The 23,333-nt window shown below is 38.2% G+C and overlaps 1 protein-coding gene across 2 annotated transcripts in view; it reads right to left on the reverse strand.

Annotated features, from left to right (window-relative positions):
- The window catches only part of RBFOX1 (RNA binding fox-1 homolog 1), a 1,343,363-nt gene that overhangs the window by 454,397 nt on the left and 865,633 nt on the right, over window positions 1-23,333 (reverse strand). The window contains exon 1 of one of the 2 annotated variants that reach the window (XM_050906343.1): window positions 2,505-2,712. The exons of the other annotated variant lie outside the window; for it this stretch is intronic. The gene's annotated coding sequence lies outside the window, so the exon portion shown is untranslated. Of the gene's footprint in view, window positions 1-2,504; window positions 2,713-23,333 lie in introns of those variants that run through there. 2 annotated transcript variants of the gene reach the window in all.

Below are 23,333 nucleotides of genomic sequence, written 5' to 3' on the forward strand. Positions count from 1 at the left end.
CATCATATAAGATACCCAAGCTCCCAGACCTTACATTTTAATGCCAAGAAACTAGGCAACCTTAGAAGAAGCTTTCAGTGTTACAATTTACTACCCCACAAAAGGCTAATAAAACCAGAATTATAATTTTTTGTACGGATTAAAAAAAAAAGAGCCATAACCCATACATTTTTACTCTTTTTCCCTGAACTGTGTAGGTAGAGTCTAGAAGTACACACAACTATTTTGGTTTGGACTTCATTTATGTTTGGCTGATTTTTTATGTACCTGAATTCAGTGATTTAGCAATAATTTTAATTTGAAAAGTGACAGATGAAAACATGTTACCAAGTTCAATGATAAAACGCCTCCTGGCTTCAAAGTTGTTTGTATTAAGACTCAGATGCAATCTTTTATGAACATTTCTGATACGCTGATAACTACTATATATCTAAGCGATTACACACTTCATGCAAAATATATTCTGCCTCAGAGCTGGGATGTGTTTGGGGTGGTGTGTATCTGAGACTGTCACGTTCTGTTAAAATACCAACATAGAAGATAGTAAAACTACTATCATAGCTGAATAAAAACTTGTTTAGGCTACATATTAGACAGAAAATCCAAAACTAGAAAGTGTAATGAAGAATTTCACTGAATAATAATATATACCAACACCACTGTACAGTGATAATCCTACAGTCAAGGTATTAAGTTTTTAAAAAACCTTGGTTTTGTCTTGATTGACAGATGTGCGATTTTAAAATACAAATCATTCATGAAAAAAACAGTGACATCTCTCTACATTATAAAAACTAATGGATCAGAACACTGATTACTGGAAGAATAAATCAGTTTTTGAGATCTTAAGATGTCATAAACTAAGCATCACACACTGTGGATATGAGACATATTACCAGAACCATTTGATTGATTTATCGTTAGTTTTGCAATCAGTCTTTTCAACCCTTTTTTTTCCAACCCATTATCACTTGTGCACAAAAATATTAAAAGCTCTTTGAGTGCAATGTATATCAATAATTTCATCTATTCTTAAGAGATTTATTACAAGTGACAATTAAAGATGCAGCTTTATTTTTAAAAGTACCCCTATGTTCTCCTTTAACTAAACACAAACAGAATAAAAGCAAAACAGAATAGCCTTTCCAGATTGCCGTCTTATATGAAAATTAACAGACAGATTTAAAATTCCTGAGTCATTTTAAGGGTAAAAATGAAAATTATTTTCAGTATTTCTATCTTTGCCCCCCTCTGCACACATACATACTTTTTTCCCCCTGGGAAATAGTAAAAAAAGAGCTATTAGTTATTGCTATAAGAAGTAGTCAAAATCCTGTCAAAAGACAATTTTGATAGATTGCTATTTGAATAAAAATGAGACAGGCATTGTATTTATATGACAAATATAGATGTGATATTAAATGATACTAGGGAACGTCAGAATTTTTTTTAATTATCTCTGTTTGGATCAAGCATATTAAAATGAGACAAGCCAAAGTTAGCTCAGATTCATATAACCTAGCAGTGATGTGGCCCACTTGAAATTTCTTTTATAAGACTTGGCTGACTCAGCCAAAGCTAAGGCACACATCTTAATATAATGGGCCAGAACATAAATCAAGATTTATTTTTAATCCTCTACAGCTATTCTGAGTACTTTTAGAAACTTACTTAGATTTAGTTATTCAAATCCATGTTTTCATTGAACTCTGCTGCTTTTACTAATTTCTACAAAACAATGGGAAAAGGATAAGCATGGGAAACTATGGCATTTACAAAAGGGCTATTACATGGAAATAGTATTTGCCTTTATTATATTGATAGTGCATGCCATCTGCTTTCCGACCTAACACGCTTTTTTTATGCGTATATCTCTGAACAGTCAATTACATTATTTCAAGCAGAGCTCAAATAAACAAAATAGTAAGTAAAATAGCAATCAGATAGAAGGTGGATTCGAATGTGAACGTGCCACCTCTAGCCAAGTGCCTTAATGACCTCAGCTGCTCTGAGTATTCACTTAGCCCCATGTTTGAACCCTTTAGCTTTCTATTAAAAAATTCAACAGTCTTTGAGGCAGAAAGCATTCAAGCCACATGTAAATGGTAAGAAACCTATCTGAGATATTAGAGTGAAGGCTTAACCCCAGTGAATACTTCACTACATTTATTAAGTCCAATCATGTCCAAAAAGGGATTGAAAGAGTTTCAGTTTACCCTACACAATGAGTAGAATTTCTCAGCTATTGGTTGCTTTTTGGTCTTGAGAACCATATCATCACACAGTAAATCAGGTTGGAAAGAACCTGAAGAGGTTTCAAGCCCAAACTCCTGATTAGAGCACGGTCAGCTACGAGATCACATCATGGTTACTCAGGGTTTGATACAGATGCTCTTTGGAAACCTCTGCGAGTAGAGATCACATAACTGCCTCTCTGAGAAACCTGTTCTAAAGCTTAACTACTCACAGTGAAAAAGTTTTCCCTATATCCAGTTTGAACCTACCTTGTTTTAACTTGAATCTCTCGTCCTCTTGCCATGCACCTCTGTGGAAAACTGTGCTCTGTCTTCTTGATCTCCACATAGGTACTTAGGGGCTGCTCTTAGGTTCCCCCAAAGCCTTCTGCTCTCCAAGCTGAAGAACTCCTGTTCCCTCAGTGTCCCCTCACAGGATATGCGCTGCAGCCCTGACCAGCCTGACGGGCCCTTTGCAAGAGCTATTACCTTCTTTATAGTTTTGGAGGGCTCAAAACTAGAAGCAGTATTGTAGGCGAGACACAATGAGTGCTGAGTAGAGGGGAATAATTGCTGCCCCAATCTACTTTAAAGCAAAGCACCTGGGCTGCCAGGTGCCAAAGCTTGTCCCGCTCTCCATTACCTCCACCTGTTTTTCTGTCTGGGCACCAATGATGCTGCTGGGGCAATTTGGAGGTTATCAAAAGAGACTACAGAGCTCTGGAGGTGACGGTCAGGGGTTTAGGGGCCCAGGTAGCATTCTCCTAAATCCTGCTAGGGACAGTAAAGAGTGTAAGGAAGGGGGTTCTGATACTGTGTGTTAACAATTGTTTGCAGAGCTGGTGTTGGCAACAGTAGCAGTGCTTCAGTCTCTATGATTTTTGGACCTACTCTGAGGATCAACATCTGCTTGGGAGAGTTGGAATCCACCTCACTAAGCCAGGCCAAGGTATCTTTGCCAGTAGAATGGCTGACCTGGTAAGAAAGACTTTAAAGTAGGAAGAAGGGAGGAGGAGAGTTACTAGCAGCCCTGTGAGTGAGTTATGGACAGGGCTGACGAGCAAAGGGCCTGGGGTGATGTGAACAAAAGGGAACACAAAATCAACAAAACAGCGCTTAAACGGAATCTCCTCAAGCATGCCCATGTAAAAGCAAGGAAGGGCCTACAAAGCAAAATTATGGACAACGTAGTAGGGCATAAGCAATCCAGAAGGTTCCTGGAGTGCATTGATGACAAATTCTTGCTGATGCAGCCTGGATGAGGGGTAGAGTACACCCTCAGCAAGTGTGCTGATGACACAAAACTGGGAGGAGTGGCTGATATGCCAGAGGGCCGTGCTGCCATCCAGAGGGACCTTGATTTCTTTACTGTGAGGGTGACTGACCACTGGAACAGACTTCCCAGACAGGTTGTGAAATCTCCATCCTTGGAGATATTCAAAAGCTGCCTGGACATAGTCCTGAGCAGCCTACTCTAGGATACCCCTGGTTGAGCAGGGGAGTTGGAGCAGATGACCTCCAGAGGTCCCTTCCAACCTCAACCATTCCATGACACTGGCTATGCTCCTGATAATACTGCCCAGGATACTGCAAGCCCCCTTTGTTGCCAGAGCACGCTGCTGGCTGACGTTCAGCTTGCCATCTACCAAGACCTCTAGGTCCTTCTCAAGCAGATCTACTCCCCAGCCAGTCAGTCTCCAGTATTGTGACCAGGGTCTTTGTATAAAAACAGAGAGATACAATTTGCTTAGTACCTACACATTGAGTTATCTCACAGAAGTTGCATTCAACACCAATTCTAAATTTTGGCTCAGAAATAGTAAGTTTCTTCCTAATTTTCCACAATAACGCCACTTACAAAATGCAGCCATGCAATCACTTTATAGACGTAGTGTGTTCTAAACTGGATATGTGTTTCCAAGTTATTTTTGTTCTATGCAAAACTTAAAACAGGGCAATGCAGATAAGATAGCAGGGAATGTCCATATTATTATTTTTGCTAAATTTTTTGCTGTATTTATTTGTCTATATTCCTTGCATAACCTAATATGTAGTGAGATTAACAGACCAAGATAGTTTACAGTTGGTCCCCACAGTATTATGGAGTACATTCCTGCTACCTCTTGATTGTGTTAAGAGTCTTGACTTCATCTCACTAATGTGTATTCCATTGACTTGGGTTCTGTCAATCTGAAAAATACTGGAATCATGTAACTGTTTTGCTTTCAAGAACGACAGCCTCAAACATCATGATAGTGACACACGTAGAGAGGCCTGGAAAAAAATTATTTATGTTTTTCTTACTGGTTTTCAATTAATATATATAAGGGACCTCATTTGCAATCCACTTCTACATATGGTGCATAAGTATTGTAGCAGTGTGTGGGGAGAATAGCTAGATAAATACTCATAGGAGGAAAAAGAAGATTCATTGCAAGCCACTGCAACTTGAGAGAAAAGTTGAGGTCTCTTTCTGTAAAAGAATCATACTTATTGACTTCAGCAAAAAACTTGACCTGATGAGAATCTGAACATTCCTAACTCCCAGTCATGCAAACAAATCATGGTTCTAACCTGACATAAAGCTGAAATTTTCATTTTGTGTCAGTTTTTGTGAGTTAGTTATAGCTAAAAGAAACACGCTCAACTGGAAGCGATATTTAGGAAAAGCTGAAAATCTTAGAAATAGGACACAGACATGAATTTGCACTGCCATTAAGCTGCTAGTTTAAAAAGTCTGTGTGACATATTGACAACTTTTTTCTGGCTGGCTGTTTTTCTTTAGCCTTCTCCCCCCCCCCCCCCCCCCCCCCCCCCCCCTTTTTTTTTAACATACATCTTTCTCTATTGCTTCCTCACTAGCACTGATAGCTCCAGCTAGTTCATAAATTCCATTGCTGCCTGCTGCCATGTGATGTGGTCATGCAGAAAATATTTCATAGGAAAAAGTGTTAGCTAGCTAGAAGCAATATTGTTGATCATTACTTGGAACTGCAGCTACTGGTATGTGACTATGTATTCATTTCATGCATTATAACACCTAATGTACATGACAAAATGTTGAATATAAAGTTAATTCACAAACTAGAGTAGCTGGTGTTGCTGAAGCTGTATAGAAAATACATATTATTATTCCTTCTCCTTTTCCAGTGCTTTCTAGCAATTTGAAAATGGTTCAGTTTCAACATTGCTTAATTTCACCATTTATTTTAGCTTGATTTAGTTCACTACAGTTTGAAAAATGCTTTGATGTCCTTTGCTGGGAGCTGCCATGCAATTTTACTATTGTCCCTTTATGCTCCAGCAACTGTAGAATTTCATGCTGACAAAACCTGCCCTTAACTAAGTTGTACAGAGCAAAATTTTCAAAATATTAGAAGGTAATTTAATTGACATTATTCAAACAACAAAAATACAAATAATGTCTTTAAACTATTTTTCATTTTTAAGCAAGTCTGTATGAAGGCTTGTTCAAAGTACATTTTGATTTCTAGGTCTCTGGTCATGACCTAAATCTGCTTCTACTTAGGATGATATCTTTTAGGAATTCAAAAAAGCAACTGTACATGAGAGAAATATTTGAAAATTATCACCTAGAACTTATGCTCCGGTGTTCTGATGTCAAAGAGGTTACTCTGAGGAAGACAAACATAATTTGTCTACTGAAGCAGCAAAAGGCAACCTTTATGCCAAAGGTAGCTACTTGGATGTTAATTTGGTCAATGCAAATATTGTATGCTAATACACATATTGTATGCACTTCACTGGAAAAAAGATTTCATCTGCTTTTAACTGTATTGTATAAGAAGACAGAGTTCGTTGGATCATGTGAATAGGAGAAAGGATAAAACAGAATTAAAATGTTAATATTAACTACTAAAAACCAACACTAAATCAGTCTTGGTGTCAGTCAGTACTTACCTGTTTTTCACAGGAATTATAGGTATTTACCTAGTTTTATAGCTGAGTATAACATTCCTATTAACAATCAAACCAAGAGTTTCTTTAATTATAGTAAGGTTTCCTGCTAGCACCACATGAAAATAAGCATTTTCCTAAAACATTTGTTGTTTTAGTGGTGCATCATTGTGTAAAAATATATTTTAAAGCGGCAGCAGATCCTGCATCACAATAGGACATGAAATTCAAGTGTACGTGACAAAAAGCAGGTAACTTTGAAAAATGAGGATGAAAAATGTACTTTATATATAAACATACGTATTATTATTATAAACACCAGGAACCAAATGGATAAAAGCTAAGAAATATATGCAGACAGATTATGCGTTTGCACAGCAAATTCCTATTCTAACACTTTGAACATACCCACAAAAACAACCAAGCCAATGACATAGTTGAAAGGGAAAAATATGGTATTGAGCACATAGAAAAGTTATCTACCTCACAAGTATTCTTTTTTCAAATTTCATCATTCCAAATCAGGAACAAATAGGTTAGCTTGGCCTTAGACAACCCTGCAATAAGACCAAGGAGGAGTAATCTACTACTAGAGGAAAGAAATGAAATTCTTTTATTCTACCATGGTTTCCACAAGAGCACAGATGTTTCTCATGAGTAGTGAAGATACACAACAAAGACCCTGCACAACCATTTTCAGATCAAGGTGTGGTCCCATTGTACTCCTGGAATGCAATCTTAATGCAGAAGATGATTAGAGAGAATTAAACCAGGTTTGCGTGAAATATCAATTCAGCCAGGTTCTGCGCAGCCACAGGAATACCTAGATTAATTATTTCTTCTTCATTCCGTATGAATGCCCATAGTACACTGAGAAATAAAGATAGGATTAAAAACAAACAAAAAATACTCTGAAGAAACGAATAGTTTCTGTGGAACTCCCTATTTAGAGTAAGAATATTGCTAGGTGACAGGTGTTTAGCTTATGTGATATGCACTATGGATATGATGAGTGAAATTATATAAAAAGTTTTGCACACTTAAACATTCTAATTCCATGATTACATAACATGAATTTCTCTTTTCTATTTGCCCCATTTATGTTCCCCTTCTGTTAACATTCAAGTAATCCACTGATACAGACACAATGTCTGCAGATGGTGAATTGTGAAGTGAACTTGAAGAATCTCGTAGTTCTTTCACAACTTTTCTGTTCAGTCTCATCTGAACAATATTACAAACACCATGGAGCAGAACACTCAAGGATACTTTTGTTGAAAACATAAAAATACAGTAAAGATGGTAATTTTTAAGATATTCTGCACATGGTAAACAACACTAATAACAGCTAAGTTTTCATTATTATGTATGCATGTATATATTTAGATACAACTTCTAAGAGCACAACTGCATATTTATATAGTCAAATTAGTATATTCAATATGATACTGAGCACATACTACTAACCTATAACACTGAGCAGTAACACATTTGCATTTCATAAAGAGATTTCATTTAAGTTTGGATCTAGCAGATTTGCCAACTACATCTTAAACGAACGTAGAATTTACAAACAGCGTGTATATATAGATTAAAAAAATTGAGATATTCCTGTTTTTCTATGTCTGCTTCCTGGAAAGTTATTTTTCATACCTACTATGTCACCTGCTCTACAAAATATGAGTTTAAAATGTGTTATCCCATTTAGGTTCTAATCTACAACTTATTTATGAGAATATAAAAGTAGAGTATTTCTGATTTTACGGTTCTTCTGTCCTGGCTAAAATAATTGCACATTAATTTCAAAAGACAACTTTTCTTTGGGTGGAATCAAAAGAAGGGAGAGAATCATACATAAGAAATTTTCTATTCCTACAAGCAACCAAAAAACCCCACCTTAAAATGGGACGTGGGACAAATAAGATTAACAAGATATTAACAAATGTTAACTACAGTAGGTTCTACCTGCATAATTTAAAAAAAAAAAATCCCTATCATGTAAATCAATTTAGAGATATCCATTATTTGTGTCAGATAATAACGAATTAGTAAGAACTGTAATTAAAAATATTCTAATAGGAATTGCTAAAATCAGAAGACAAGGCATAGTTATATGCCTATAGATTTATATCATAAATGCCATGTAAACTTTAAATTATGTAAACTTTAATCATGAAAAATCTAATTTTTGCTGCCTCATTCCAGCAAGACTTTTGATTAAATACTGCATTTAGGAAGTACAACTCATTAATAGCCAGTAAATTATTACACATCTTGATATTTATATCTTACAACCTATCTCACACCTTGCCATGAAGATTTCTTTGAGTGCTTATATTTTGTGACTTCTGGGAAGAGACAACTGCTGTTCTACCATTTTTGTTTTGTTTTTCAAATTGTTAAAGAAAACTTCAGATCAAGAGAGTCTTTACTGCGCGTAGAAAATATAGGTAGCGATCTGTTCAACCAAATTAGCTAAGAAGAATGACACATGCTACTCAGTTGCAAGGATTCTTTGTGTAATAACACTAAAAAAAATAAGATTGGGTGAAGAGGGGAAGGAGAGAAGAATAACTGCCAAACTTTCTGTGAAAAGTTCATATCAAGATTTTTCAGCTAAATCCAGAGAGATATTTACTACGCAAAAGCTAGCAGATATGTAATCAATACTCCAGTACACTGCCTCCTTATGATAAATTATTAATAGCTGAGGGAGAGATTGTCTTCTTAAATGTAAATTACTTTAATGATAAAAACATGGTTGAAACATTGATCATCCATCCTCCACTTCAAATCTGAACTACCTGAAAAAACCTAATGTCTCTGTTAGGCCTCCAGGGCGAAGGGTATTCTGTTGCCTGCAGTGGCATTACCTACATCTGTCGGTTGAGTAAAAAAGTACTTCTGGGACAAAACAAAGGCGCTTCACAGAGATTATAGATAAATTAAAGAGAAATGTCTCATTTATTTATATTAGAACAGACTAAAAAAAGCATCTGTGTATACATACATTCCCACCTTGAAGGATTCACCAATTCCTTTACCAGTACATGTATCACTATAAGGGTACCCTGCAATAATGACTAGCAAAGCTCCTTTTCTGTAGAAAGAAAAGGACATACTTTGAGACAGATATATATATATTTATACACACACATACATAATAGAGTCTGATTCTTGTTTCCTGTATCTTCTCCTATTCCTGAATTCAAATGCTTTGATAGCATACTATGATGGGATAACCTTGGCCAGCAGCCAAACACCCACCCAGTCAGTCACTCACTCTCCTCCTTAACAAGAAAGGGGAAGAAAATAAGATGGAAAAGCTTGTGGGTCGAGATAAAGACAGGGAGATCACTTACCAATTGCAGTCACAGGCAAAACAGAGTCAACTTGGGGAAAATAAATTCAATTTATTGCCAATTAAAATAGATTTGGATAGTGACAAACAAACAAAACCAAAATTAAAACAACACCTCCCCCCCTCTTTTCCAGGCTCAACTTCATTCCTTCATTTCTCACTCCTCTGCCTACCCTGAGCAGCACAAGGGGATGGGGAATGGGGGGTTGTGGTCAGTCCTCTCTGCTGCTCCTTCCTCCTCACACTCTACCCCTGCTCCAGCGTGGGCCCTTCCCATGGGCTGCAGTCTTTCAGGGAAAAAAATCTGCTCCTGCATGGTTCTCCACGGCCTGCGGCTCCTGTCAGGAAAATCTGTTTCAGTGTGGGCTCCCCACGGGCCATAGTTCTTTCAGGAAATATCTGCCTGTTCTCGTGTGAGGTCCTCCACGGGCTGCAGGGAAATACCTGCTCCACCATTGGCTCCCCATGGGCTGCCGGGGAATCTCTGCTCCGGCACCTGGAGCACATCTTCCCCCTCTTCCTTCTCTGACCTTGGAATTTGCTGTGTCCTGCCGTGGGGCCAATGCATGCAGCCCCTGACCTCCTCCCACAGAGGCTACCCCTGCAGCTCCCCACCGCCAACACCTGGACGTGGACACCCAATACACATACGAATACTCTCCGAGAACTCTTAAGACTACATGAACACTGACGGAAAAGCAATATCATCTTGGGTTTGTTGGGGGTTTTTTTGTTTGGTGTTTCGGGGGTTTTTTTGTTTGGTTTTGGTTTTTTTGGGGGAGGGGTTGTTTGGTTGTTTGGTTGGGGGTTTTTTCAAGAGAAGAAGATATTACAGGGTCATTGGAAATTGTAAAGTCACTGGTGATCAGAAATGTGGAACTTTGTATTACCATTCAGTTCAGTTTGCATGCAGATCTAAAGTGGGCATCTGACAGTAACAATTCTATTTTCTTTTATGGTGTAAGTGTAAGAGGACTGTGTTTTAAAATGCAGTTGTTCTGAGAATACTCCTCTGGCATTAACTGTAAGCATGGCGATGAACTTGTAAAGCAAGTAGTTAGAAACTTTGTAGAAGTCTACCTGTACCTGCAATGGAGAAGCAGAAGATCCTGGAAACAAGAATGGCAAATTAACCAGGTGAGTATAACATCTGTTTATTCCATCCGTGATGTAAGAGCACAGTTTTTATGGTCACAGATCAGATCTAGTGTTAAATAGTTACCATTTATAGCAGAAAGGATTCCTCTGCCAACCTACAGTAACATCCCAACAACAAACCGTTCATCAGATCGCTATTGTTATTGCATTGTTAACATTTCCAGAAGACAAGATCAAGCCTTGGACATTTACAATCTACTCTCACAGTATATCAATGAGTTCTACATAGTAACATTAGCAAAATTTCACAGGAGATTTGGGAAACTATCCTAAGAACATGTCATAACTCTGACAGACTTACAAACAAACAGTAAATTATTTTTCCCATTGAACTTAGGATCTATTTTCTTGACAACAGCAAGGAAACACAGCAATGGCAAAATAAATAAATCAGCCACAGAAAAGACTGGAAACTGGTTAAGAGTTCAAAATGATCCCACTTTCTTTAAGCAGAGTAAGAAAAACATTTCCTAAATAAAAGCTAGAAGCTGAACAGATGATACAAATGATGAGGAAAATGCTGTATCCAAGGTAATTCTCACTGCAGAAAGATAAAATCCTACATTGTAGTGAATCCATATGCTGGGGAGATTCAGTGAGTTTTATTCATATCAAAATGGGAATCTCTCCATCGATGAGTCTACATCATTCAGAACTCAATATAACCTTTCCTACACGAACAAAATGAGGATAAATTATTTCCTTTGACAGAAGTAAAGAATTTTAATTTGAATTTCATGTTAAGGGTCTTGAACTATGTTAAATCACTTAGAAGAAAGTAATTCTCTGGACAATGAGAAGACAGAACAAAATGGCTATGCATGTCATATATGGCTATGTGCCATATATCTCCACATGGACAAAATAAAAATTATCCCTTATCAGATACAGAGGGCTAAGGTTGAACAGTTCTACTGGTAGCACACACACCACCTCTGAGGATTAAGGTTACGGGGGAGCGTTCTCCTCCTTTGCGTTGTACAATACAGTATAGCAAGCTCAAGGCAACCCTGCTTTCTCTGCAGTGGAGAGAGTACAGGTATTTTCTCCCCTTCCAACAGTGATTTCTCCCCATGAAGGGCCCTTAATTAAGCACCACACTAACTCTTCGTGATTTTGTTTTGTCTTGCTTTTTAAAACTAAAATTCTGTGCATTGCAACAAGTTAATACCTTAGGCCAATCCTCATGTCTTAGTGCATTATTCAAACTGCTTACACAAAAGTATATGACAGACTGATATTTAATACATTATATAGTGCCTGTTCACTAGCCCCACTAAAATCGCCCTTTTTCACCCAACAGTGTTTTATCTATTTTGTTTTATTTTATGCTTACATAAGTAAAAGTGAATGTAGAATGACTTCTGTCAGAAAGTTAAATAAAAATGAAGTACCAGTGGCAGTCATTATTAACAAATCTCATTGTATTTCATTGATTCTGTGAAATTTTGTGAGTTACAACAGCAACTTCATAGTATCACCTAATAGTTACACAGTTCTCTTCTCCCCAGAGGAGACCAATATACTTAAAAAACTGATACAAAAATTATGCATTGTGAAACATTTAATCCACCAGTGAAAGAATGTCTTATGAGAGAAATAAGGCAGTTTCAATAGGGCACAGCATCACTACACGTAATCTGAGAAAAGGAAGTGAAGAACATCTTTGAAATGTATCCTTTTGATACAATCAAGAGGCTTCTTACACATGATAAAGGTCATATCGGTACACCATGGAAATTAAAAAGCAGGTTATCCCGAAGAGCTAGGTTCAGTTCTTCTACTATCATATAACAATAACAACAAACAACAGCCAAACCCTCAATACAAAACAGTACGCAAAGTTTAAAATAAAGATAGCTTGGTCAGTTTTATCCCCCTGAAAATAATCCCCCATGTGTAACATGAACACACCATTTAAGGGTTACAGTTGTGAGAACACTCATGGAAGTGGACCTCCACTGATACTGGAATGGTGTTCATTTTAATATGGAAAATACGGTATGCTTTTTAGGGTAGGTCTTGATTTTGAAAGTATAGAAAGAAAAATGTTGTGACAGAATGTATGTTGTGGTTTACAATTTATGTTACTTTAAAAAGACCTATGGGATTAGGTGGAAGCCCCCTGCAGAAAAGGAAAGAGTGGCCCCTCCTTTGGGCGCTACCAAGTATGCTCACTGAGGAGATGGTTCCCAAGTTCAGAACAGGTAGGCACAAGATGACAGCAGGGAACCAGCCACTCAAATAGAGTCAGAAAAAACACAGTGATGAGCAGGGAGCAGCCAGAAGGCTCTCTGTGGCAAACAGAGAACTTCACAGGGGCTAAAGGGAACATGGCAGAGTTTGCTACAACTTAGAAAGTCAGCAGCTGAAACCAAGTCTGTAAGCAAGGACCTGCCTCTAAGGACACAGTAGGTAGGGGAAGAGTTGTATATAAACCCCTTTTATTTATTACTTATTTGCTCTGAGTCTTCTGTTCAAAAATCTAAGCATTCTAGTTTTAGATCTAATAGAACCTGTCATTTACAATATGTAAAAAGCCTTTCAGCTTTCTTTGGGGAGAACTCTATAAGGAGGTCTATTTAAATCCACTTAAAAGATCCAGCTGACTCAGGGTCTTATTATGTAAGTGTATGATCATATTACTGACAGCCAAAAAAGAGCAAAATAGAATGGGAAAACCAATTGGCCTGTCAACATTTCTTGCAAAATTGAGGACATACACACAGTATCGGAACAGATTAATTGTCACGTAAGCAGGATAATTTTCAGTCTGATGTATAGATTGTATCTCCAAACACTAAACATTGTTAAGATTTTGGTGAATGAAGCAAAGTGAGAATCTTATTTTGCTGTTTCCAACAAAAACGAACAAAATCCCTCAAAATAGTTAGCTGCAGGTCAGAAGTCTGGTTTCAGAAGCGTGCAAGACAAACTGCATTAACCTTCTGGAGATTATCCTAACTCTTCTGACTATTTTATTCGTAGATAAAATAAAAAAGGCAAGGATCCCTTTTGATACAGAAGAGGTAAATTTCGCCCCGCCCCGGGGTAGAAAACATATTGCAAAGATCTGCTGCTAATGTAGTGTAAACCATATTGAAATGTCATTGCAAAAAGGTTGACTGTTAGATTTCTAGTATTGCTACAAGGCTTCAGAAAAAGAAAAAAAGATTCTTGCAACACAGTAACAATTCTGATGAAAGAGTTAATCTTTCTGACTTGATGCTAGTTTTATATACCAGTCTAAGTCAGGACAGGATTTTTCCAATTTTACTTACATATTTCTTTCTGACAGTTGCCACCACCAAATTAAATGTTTCCTTTCAACATATTTCATATTTTGTAGTATGTTACATTTCAGTTAAATATAAGGCTAACTTTATCCTTTGGATAAATACCTAGTTCCCTACTAATTTAGGCTGTCTCCTGAAAGAAGTATTTAACGCTGTTGAATCTGTGGAGGGCATTTTGGCTGAATAGACTGGGATAAAAGTGTGACCTGAGCAGGTGTTATAGCTCAGCCCGGCTGCCTGTCACTTGCAGATGCTACCAAGTAGTTTCTCAGGCTCCATATTGACGTATAACGCAACTGCCATACCTGTCAGCTACTAAGGTTAAGTCTCAATATAATCAAGCTACTACCTCCCTGACAAACTCAGTTCATATTTTGTTCTTGCAGTTTCCTAGCTGGCCCATTTTACTCTGGAACATATTGCAGCTGGAAGCAAAAACTTTTATAGCCAGAGAAAATCTGTCCTGAGCAGCAAGTTAAGTCTCTGGCTTCATATCCCTAAAAGTCCCTTAACCTTCCTAAATAATTTTGTGAAGGCAAATATTTATTTTTTTTTCCTGGCTTCAGAAGATGGGGAGAAAAATATATTCTTGCTTACTTACAAAATGACTTTTAAGGACACAAGTGGGAGTTGGAATTCCAATTCATAGAGGAATTCTTTTTAAGTTGAAACATGTAGCAGAATTTCTATTCACTGTACTCCCAACTTGTCTTGCAATTTATACTATGACTGGCATAAAGGACATTTGCTATACAAATAATACTTGAAAACTAAAAACAATGATAGGGTATTGTCGTGATTTAACCCCAGCCAGCAGCTAAGTACCACACAGCTGCTCGCTCACTCCTCCCCGCCCCTGTGGGATGGGGAGGAGAATCAAAAACAAGTAAAACTCATGGGTTGAGATAAGAACAGTTTAATAATTGAAATAAAAAATAAAATGATAATTGTAATGAAAAGGAAGATAACAAAAAGAGAGTGAAATATAACCCAAGAAAGATGAGTGATCCACAATGCAATTGCTCAACACCCGCTGACCGATGCTCAGCCAGTCCCTGAGCAGTGATCTGCCCCTCCCAGCCAACTCCCCCCAGTCTATATACTGGACATGACGTCATATGTTATGGAATATTCCTTTGGCCACTTTGGGTCAGCTGTCCTGGCTGTGTCCCCTCCCAGCTTCTTGTGCCCCTCCAGCCTTCCTGCTGGCTGGGCACGAGAAGCTGAAAAATCCTTGACTTAGTATAAACACTACTTAGCAACAACTGAAAACACCAGTGTGTTATCAACATTATTCTCATCCTAAATCCAAAACACAGCACTATACCAGCTACTAGGAAGAAAATTAACTCTATCCCAGCCTCTATACCAGGACAGGTATAAAATTTTAACCGTTGGAATAAGTTGAATTTTGTGCTTTATATGGAACAGTAGTCATTTTGGGACTCAGTACAGTGTCTTCTACTGAGAAATCCCAGAGCCAGAATGATACTTTTCCAGCACTTGGCAAGATAGTGGAGCAGGGACTCTCACACCTAACTCTTCCCTAGGGATAGGAATTATTCTTTTCTTCTTAATGGACTGAAAAATATAGAATACAAAATTTGACTTCAAAAACTTATTTGAAAATATTATTATGCATATTTGCAAATACACACTTTTGGGCACAGAAGTGGCAAGTCTTTTCATGTGTAACGCTTGTTCATGTAAAACAGTCTTTCTAAATGGAATGAAACAACTCTGAGAAGTCAGTTAGGCTATCAAACACAGACACTTATTCATGTAACCAGCACTTGCTACATAAATACCTTATAGAGTATACATCAAACACAGCACATTTAGAGTACCGAATTACCTGCTGCAACACAGTTCATGTGCATTCAAGCAACAATAAAGGTGAAATAAGAAAATATTGTCAAGATAACAAACGTTTGGCACATATCATAAGCTAATATTAAACAAACGGGATTTTTCCAACCAATATACTTGTCCTATATATATGTATATACATATAAAGACATGTAGTAACTTTTTTTTATGTTGGTCAGGACAAAAGGAGCCTTAACTTTTCATATTGGAATTAAACCAGTATGAGTAAATCCTTTAAACAAAATAGTATAGCTACACGAAATCCCCTGAAACAATAATTTGTAACTATTTTTCTCTGCACTTCATAAATAATGAATAGTTAAAAAGAAAAACAACCCACTAGTAACACAATTTTTCATGCACTAGTTATGCAAGCAGGCTACAAGATCCTCTAAGTATGAGGAAAGTTGAAGTGGATAGCACTTTGTTTTTTAAGGAAAAATTAAATTATTTTGACACCTTGCAGTCATTTTTCCTCACAGATGGATTTTTAAACCTTCTGAAAAAAAAACGTGTTTTGCAAGTGAAACAGTTTACAAAACTGTTTAGACTACAAACCCATTATTCTTTTAATCTAACATCATAAAAATGTTTCTTCTCACAAGTAACCATCTATTTATTTTTTTGTTATAGATTTCTACCTCGAACACTTATTCATAATCTGGCAAGGTAATTTTAGTATGCTTCTATAAATAATTATGAGTGACTTAATTTAAAAAAAACACTGTAAAAGGGAAACTCTCACCCACACTAGATTCCCAAATGTGAAAAATAATTTGCCTGAATATCTTTACTTTTCTCTTTTTTTCATGGAAAATTTTACGTGCCTGGGGAAACAAGGTCATTAGAAAGTGAATATAAAACTATTAGATATATTTACCTTACACTTCATGTTCTTCAAGCAGGTAATTTGGATAATCTTTCAGTAATCACAGCGCAATGCTACCAAAAGAGTTTCTATTTCTTTCTAATAACTACATCCCATTAGATATTTAAAGAATACATGATGTTGAGGTATAAAATGTAATAGTATAACAGACAACACAAAAATCCCAAAAGGCTAATACAGGAAAGAAGGATATTAGGAATGCCATTATTCTTGGTGGGAACTGGTCACGGTGCTAAGCCTCACACTGTTGCTTCCTTTGAAAACTATATTCATGGATACAGCTTTCATTTCATGTCTAACCCAAAGTCACGGTAAGACATATCAAACGATACCACAATTGAATGTCATTTGCTTCATCTCTGGAGTTTTCCTTGGACAATTCCTACCAAAATATCTCAGGTTAAATTATAAAATCTGATGAGATCAGTCCACCAAGATATGATTGAACAGCTTATATTAAAAAAAGAATGTCAAAACTTCAGAAAAATTGGACCCAAAACCTCTTAACCTTTTTTTACAGTACTTCTTAAAGGTGTGCTATATAAACAAACCACGTTTATTTGTGTTGATTCTTCCATTACTGCTATCCATTACAGCTGCAAAACACAGGTCTGTCACTAGACCAAAACCCTACTAGTGCCAAAGCAGTATATTCCACTTCATCCAAAAGATCCACTGAATAATCCCATCAAGGCTAAAAGCATGGATCTGTCTCAGGAATATCCTACCAGATCTAGGACTTAGAGCTAATGCTGAATCTTGAATTTCCTCCTCAGGAATTAAACACAGGTCCACATACTCTTGGATACCATCTGAAAATCAGGCTGTCACACAGTCACAGTGGGCTGTCAGTGAACCTGCCAGTTCACAGTCCTCGTCAGCATTCACAGAGATTCACGCTTACAGCAGCACAGAAGCCTCCATTTGCTGAAACAAACTTAGTCGTATTTGCTCGCAGAATGCAAGACTTGGCAGCATGTAAAGGAAAAGGGAGCTTCCACCACTAAGTATGCACAGACACTCAAAAAAACCCCCACCCCAAAAACAACCACCCCCAAATTATGTACTGGAGTTCTTAGAGGAATTCAGTCTTCTGTATGTCCATTATTTACCATCATCCCTTACCTTAATCACATTGGGAAAACAGTCTAAAATTCTCAGCTGGGAAATAATCTTACTAAAGTGTTAGTAAGGTATATGTATGGTTATGTAGTTTCATAACATAACATCTATACTTGCATCTTCCAAAGTAACTGAAAAAACTACCACCATTCTCCAAATACACAAAGAATTAACACTTTTGTATGTGCTAAGTTGAAATTAACAAAAAAATACAATGAAAAGAGACTTGCACAGTATTTATTTCATAGGTAGTTAAAAGTAATTGAAGAACGGCTCTTGCTTTTTATACATATATTTGAAAATTATGAAATAAGATTTACTGTAACTGAAATATATAAATGGCACAGCATGTTTAAAGAGGAATAAATTGCTTCAAGTTTTTTCAGTAATGAAGAGGCCAGATAAGTTATTTTTATGCATGCAATTGGCAGAATAAGTTCAAACATTATTTTGCACACTGTGAGTGCATCTTACTATCCTTTTTAGAATTCAGATAATTAAGTGTTAATTGTGAGGGTGGGAAATGACTTAGCAGGTGTATAAAAAGCAGAGCAAAAACCTAACAGAAGTGAGAAATAATGAAGGAGAGCAATCATGCCTTGGAGAGGAAGATGAGAAAACCTGCTAACATGGAGAACCGACAAGACTCTAAACCACAAAACAACAACACTGATCTCTTGGAAATGAGGTTATTATTCACTGATCCTTGACCAGACTTGATTCTGGTTATCTTTTAATGCAAATATTAAAATGACGTGCAGACATAATTTTAAACTATATTTTGATTTTTTTTCAGCAATGTTCATTTCTTTAATATTTTCACTGTTTACATGCCTAGTTATAAAAAGGTATAGTACTGGGAATTTTGAACAAACACTGGCAAAAATAATAATCAAAGAAACGAGACTAATAGCTTTGAAAGCCCAGTTTGTTATAATTTCCCTTATATACATCATAAAAATATTCTAAAATACATTTTGGGCAATAGTACATCTTAAATTAGTCTGGTGTGGTATGCAGTGCAGAGTAAAGTTTAACCAGGTGGGAGATACTGAGAGTTTCTAGGAACAAGACAAACCAGAGGAGCTAGCTCATGTGATATTTCCTTCCATATGACACATTTTTTTAATTTTACATTCTCACTACCAAGATTTATCCTACTTTTCAGTCTTTGCTCTCCTAAGCCTACTGCATTTTTCCTATACTCAATTTACTGATTCTCACTTCACTTGCATGAATGTAACATCATTAACTCCACTTGACACACCTCTGACTTATAACAACACCTAAATAACTTTAGAATCAATCCCATTATCTCCATCATTCAGGAAATGGAGAAGGAAGGTGGAGCCTACACTAATGAATAACCTCAATGTTAAACGGACTCGTGATAAAAAGCATACTTCAAGTGTCAAAACAGCAAATGTGTCCAATTTTAGATTTAGTACTTACATTCCTTCAGCTGGCAATTTCATATGCTAGATACCAACAGAATCTGAACAACAGCTTTGCTTGCAAAATTTATGGCAACAAAGTCTGGTTTTATATTAGTTTTATGTAGCTGTAACATTACAAAACCATTATACAATTTGAAGTTCCTTTACATCTCAGAGGACACATTATCACAGTCACAGAATGGTTGAAAGGGACCTCTGGAAGTCATCCGGTCCAACGCATCTGCTCAAGCAGGGCCACCTAGAGCTGGTTGCCCAGGACCATGTCCAGATGGCTTTTGAGTATCTCGAAGGATGGAGACTCCACAACCTCCCTGGGCAACCTGTGCCAGTGCACAGTCACCCTCACAGTGCAAAAGTCTTTCCTGATGTTCAGAGGGAACCTCCTGTGCTTCACTTTGTGCCTGTTACTTCTAGTCCTGTCATGGGACACCACTGAAGAAAGCCTGGCTCCATCCCCTCTATAGCTTTCCTTCAGATTTTTGCACACATTGATAAGATTTCCCCTGAGCCTTGTCTTCCCCAGGCTAAGCAGTCCTAGCTCTCTCAGCCTTTCCTGATATGAGAGATACTTGAGAACCTTACTCACCTTTGTGGCCCTTCGCTGGACTCTCTCCAGCTGCACCATATCTCTCTTATACTGGGTAGCCCAGAACCAGACACAGTACTCCAGCTGTGGCCTCACTGGTGCTGAGTAGACGGGAAGGATCACCTCCATTGACCTGCTGGCAACACTTGTCCTAAAGCAGCCCAGGATACCACTGGCCTTCTATGTGGCAAGGGCGTGTTGCTGGCTCAGGTTCAACTTGGTGTCCATCAGGACGCCCAGGGCCTTTTCTGCAAAGCTGCTTTCCAGCTGGATGGCCCCCAGTGTGTCCTGGTACCTGGAGTTGTTCCTCCCCAGGTGTGGGACGTTGCACTTCCCTTTATTGAACTTCATGAGGTTCCTGCCAGTCCATTTCACCAGCCTGTCAAGGTCTCTCTGGGATGGCAGCATGACCCTCTGGCCCATCAGCCACTCCTCCCAGTTTTGTGTCATTAGCAAACTTGCCGAGGGTGCACTTCGTCCCATCAACCAGATCATTAATGAAGATGTTAAATGGGATTGGATGCAGTATTGACCCCTAGGATACACTGATAGTTATTGGCCTCCAACTAGACTTCACGCCACTGATCACCACCCTCTGGGGCCAGTCATTCAGCCAGTTTTTTTCAATCCACCTGTCTGCTCACCCAGCCCATACTGCATTAGCTTCTCTATGAGGACCTGATGGAAGACAGTGTTGAAAACCTTCCTGAAGTCAAGATAGGCAATATTTACTGCTCTTCCTTTGTCTCCTAAGCTCGTCCTTTCATTATAGAAAGTCATCAGGTTGGTTAAACATGACTGAAGGCTACTGAAGCATGACTGGGAATCCTCTTGGTGAATCCATGCCGACTACTCCCATGCACCTTCTTGTCCTTCGTGTGCCTGGAAATGCTTCCCAGGATTAGTTGCCCCATCGCGTTCCCAGGGCTCGAGGTGAGGCTGACCAGCCTGTAGTTCCCTGGGTCCTTCTTCTTGCCCTTTCTGAAGATAGGAGTCACACTTGCTTTCCTCCAGTCTTCAGGCATCTCTCCCGCTTGCCATGGTTGTTCAAAGATAATGGAGAATGGCCTTGCAATGACATCAGCTAGCTCCCTTAGCATGCGTGAGTGCATCCCATCAAGGCCCATGGACTTACGTATGTCCAGTTTGCTTAAGCATTCTCTAACCTGATCCTCTTCCACCAAGGGTGTTGTCTTCCTTGCTCCAGACTTTTCCCGCAGCTTCTGGGGCCTGGGATTCCCGAAGACCGGTCTTCCTAGTGAAGAAGGCATTCAGTGCCTCAGCCTTCTCCATGTCCTGTGTCACCAGGGCCCCTGTCCCATTCAGCAGTGGGCCCACACTTTCTCTAGTCTTCCTTTTGCCACTTAGGTACTTACAGAAGCCCTTCTTGTTGCCTGTGACATCCCTTGCCAGATTCAGCCCCAGGTGGGCTTTGGCTTTCCTAACCAGATCTCTGCATGCCTGGAGAGTGTCTCTATGTTATTCCCAGGTTACTTGCCCCTGCTCCCCCCCTTCTCTATACGCCCTTTTTGTGCTTGAGTTTTGCCAGGAGCTCCTTGCTCATCCATAAAGGCCTCTTGGCATTTTTGCATTACTCCCTGCTCATTGGGATGGACCGCTATTGGGATTGGAGGAGGTGATCCTTTTATATCAGGCAGCTTTCTTGGCCCCTTCTCCCTCCAGGGCCTATTCCCATGGGACTCTTCCAAGCATATCCTTCTCCTTTGGAAGAGGCCAAAGTCTGCTTTCCTGAAGTCCAGGGTCGTGATCCTGCTTTTTGCCCTGCTCCGTCCTCTCAGAATCCCAAACTCCACCATCTCATGGTCACTGCAGCCAAGGATACCTTCAACCTTTATATCCCCAACAAGCCCTTCCTTATTTGTGAGTGTGAGGTCCAGCAGAGCATCTGTCCTTGTTGGATCATCCAGCAGTTGGGTTCCTTTATCATGTTGTCTCCTCTATCCCAGCACATTTCCTATATACAGCAACCGAATGAATGAGTCCCTTAGTTTAGAGGAAAGCTAGAGTGCAGAAATTGATCGGTAAGTCCAAAATAGTATTTTTGCTTGACAGACTCAGACTGAAACTCCTCTGCTTTGTGTCCAAAAATATACCAATTTATGGGCTAAGAAGCCACAGAAAGTAACGTAAGTAGTTAGTAAGTTCAGGAACAAAGGAGATCTGGTAACCTATGGATTAGAGCTTTGGTTTTGCTTGACCTGGGTATCTTGGAAGGAATAAGCAGTATGTGAAGCTTTTCTGGGACTGTAAACTGCTGATATATATGTTCCCCACATGTATTATTTGATACTTACAAAAGTGTAAGATCATACTGCAAGCTTACCCTCATTTGACGGACTTACAGGGTAATTCTTAGCCCTATGGCCACGTGTTTCCTGAAATCTGCAGGAATTTGAACTGTGAAAGTTATTTAAAATGTCTGAAATCCCCTGTCATCACACTTATCCAGAGGCATATCCACACAGACATAGCAGAAATAGTAAGTAATATGATTTCATAAGCCTCATTTCCCCAAAAAGCTGTGCTGCATTCAGAACAAAACCAAACCATTAACACAAAACCAAACAAACACAAAGGTTCAGCTTTCATATGAAAATAAAAGAACATCAGGAAACAAATTATTTATCAAATGGGAGAGCTGGCTGCATGAGCATATAAAAAATTCTTGCAAAACTGAGATTAAATTTTGCCCCTTTAGACAAACACCATCCAGTTGCATTTTACAAAGATAATGATACTATCCCTGGAGAGAATAGTTCAAGGTTGACACTGATATATTAAATAACTCTGGAGTGTGTTAGAAGCTGCAGAGTGCGAAGACTCCTGCTGTCTTTTAGTTACACAACTCTCATCACTGGGGTGGAAAGCTTCTCTGTTTTCACCATGATTAATAAAGAAAAACTTGTTCCCTTGCATCTTTTACTGAGTATATGTCAATGGCCTAGTATGAAAGGGCACTGATTTATAGTCAAAAGCTGGGAAAAAAAATAATTAAGTAAGTCTCCTGGCCTATTTAAGTAGAGCATCAGAAGAGTGAGTCAACAAACATTTCAGTGAGGAAAAGGAGAAATTACATGGTGGATTTTAAAATCTTTCCCAGATTATAAAAGACTGTCTCTTGATATTTCTACTGAATTCAGTCTTCGAGTTCAAACATCTCATGTGCTTCTCACAGTCAAGGAAGTGCTACCAACAAAACTGTATTGAACCTAATTTTGCTTTTATGCTGCAGTTCAGATATACCATGATTTAGCTCAGGTTCTTTCAGAATTATCTAATCTAATTAAAAACAGATCTCTGAATAGAAATAATTCAAACACGGCAAAGTGATGGCTGTGCCCTATTTTAATGGCATTCAAGGTTACAGTCATATAAATCTTTGGATCAAAAAGCCTAGAAAAAGTAGAAATCCTCTTGCCAAA

This window comes from Gymnogyps californianus, chromosome 15 (assembly GCF_018139145.2).
Source record: "Gymnogyps californianus isolate 813 chromosome 15, ASM1813914v2, whole genome shotgun sequence".
NCBI lineage: Eukaryota > Metazoa > Chordata > Aves > Accipitriformes > Cathartidae > Gymnogyps > Gymnogyps californianus.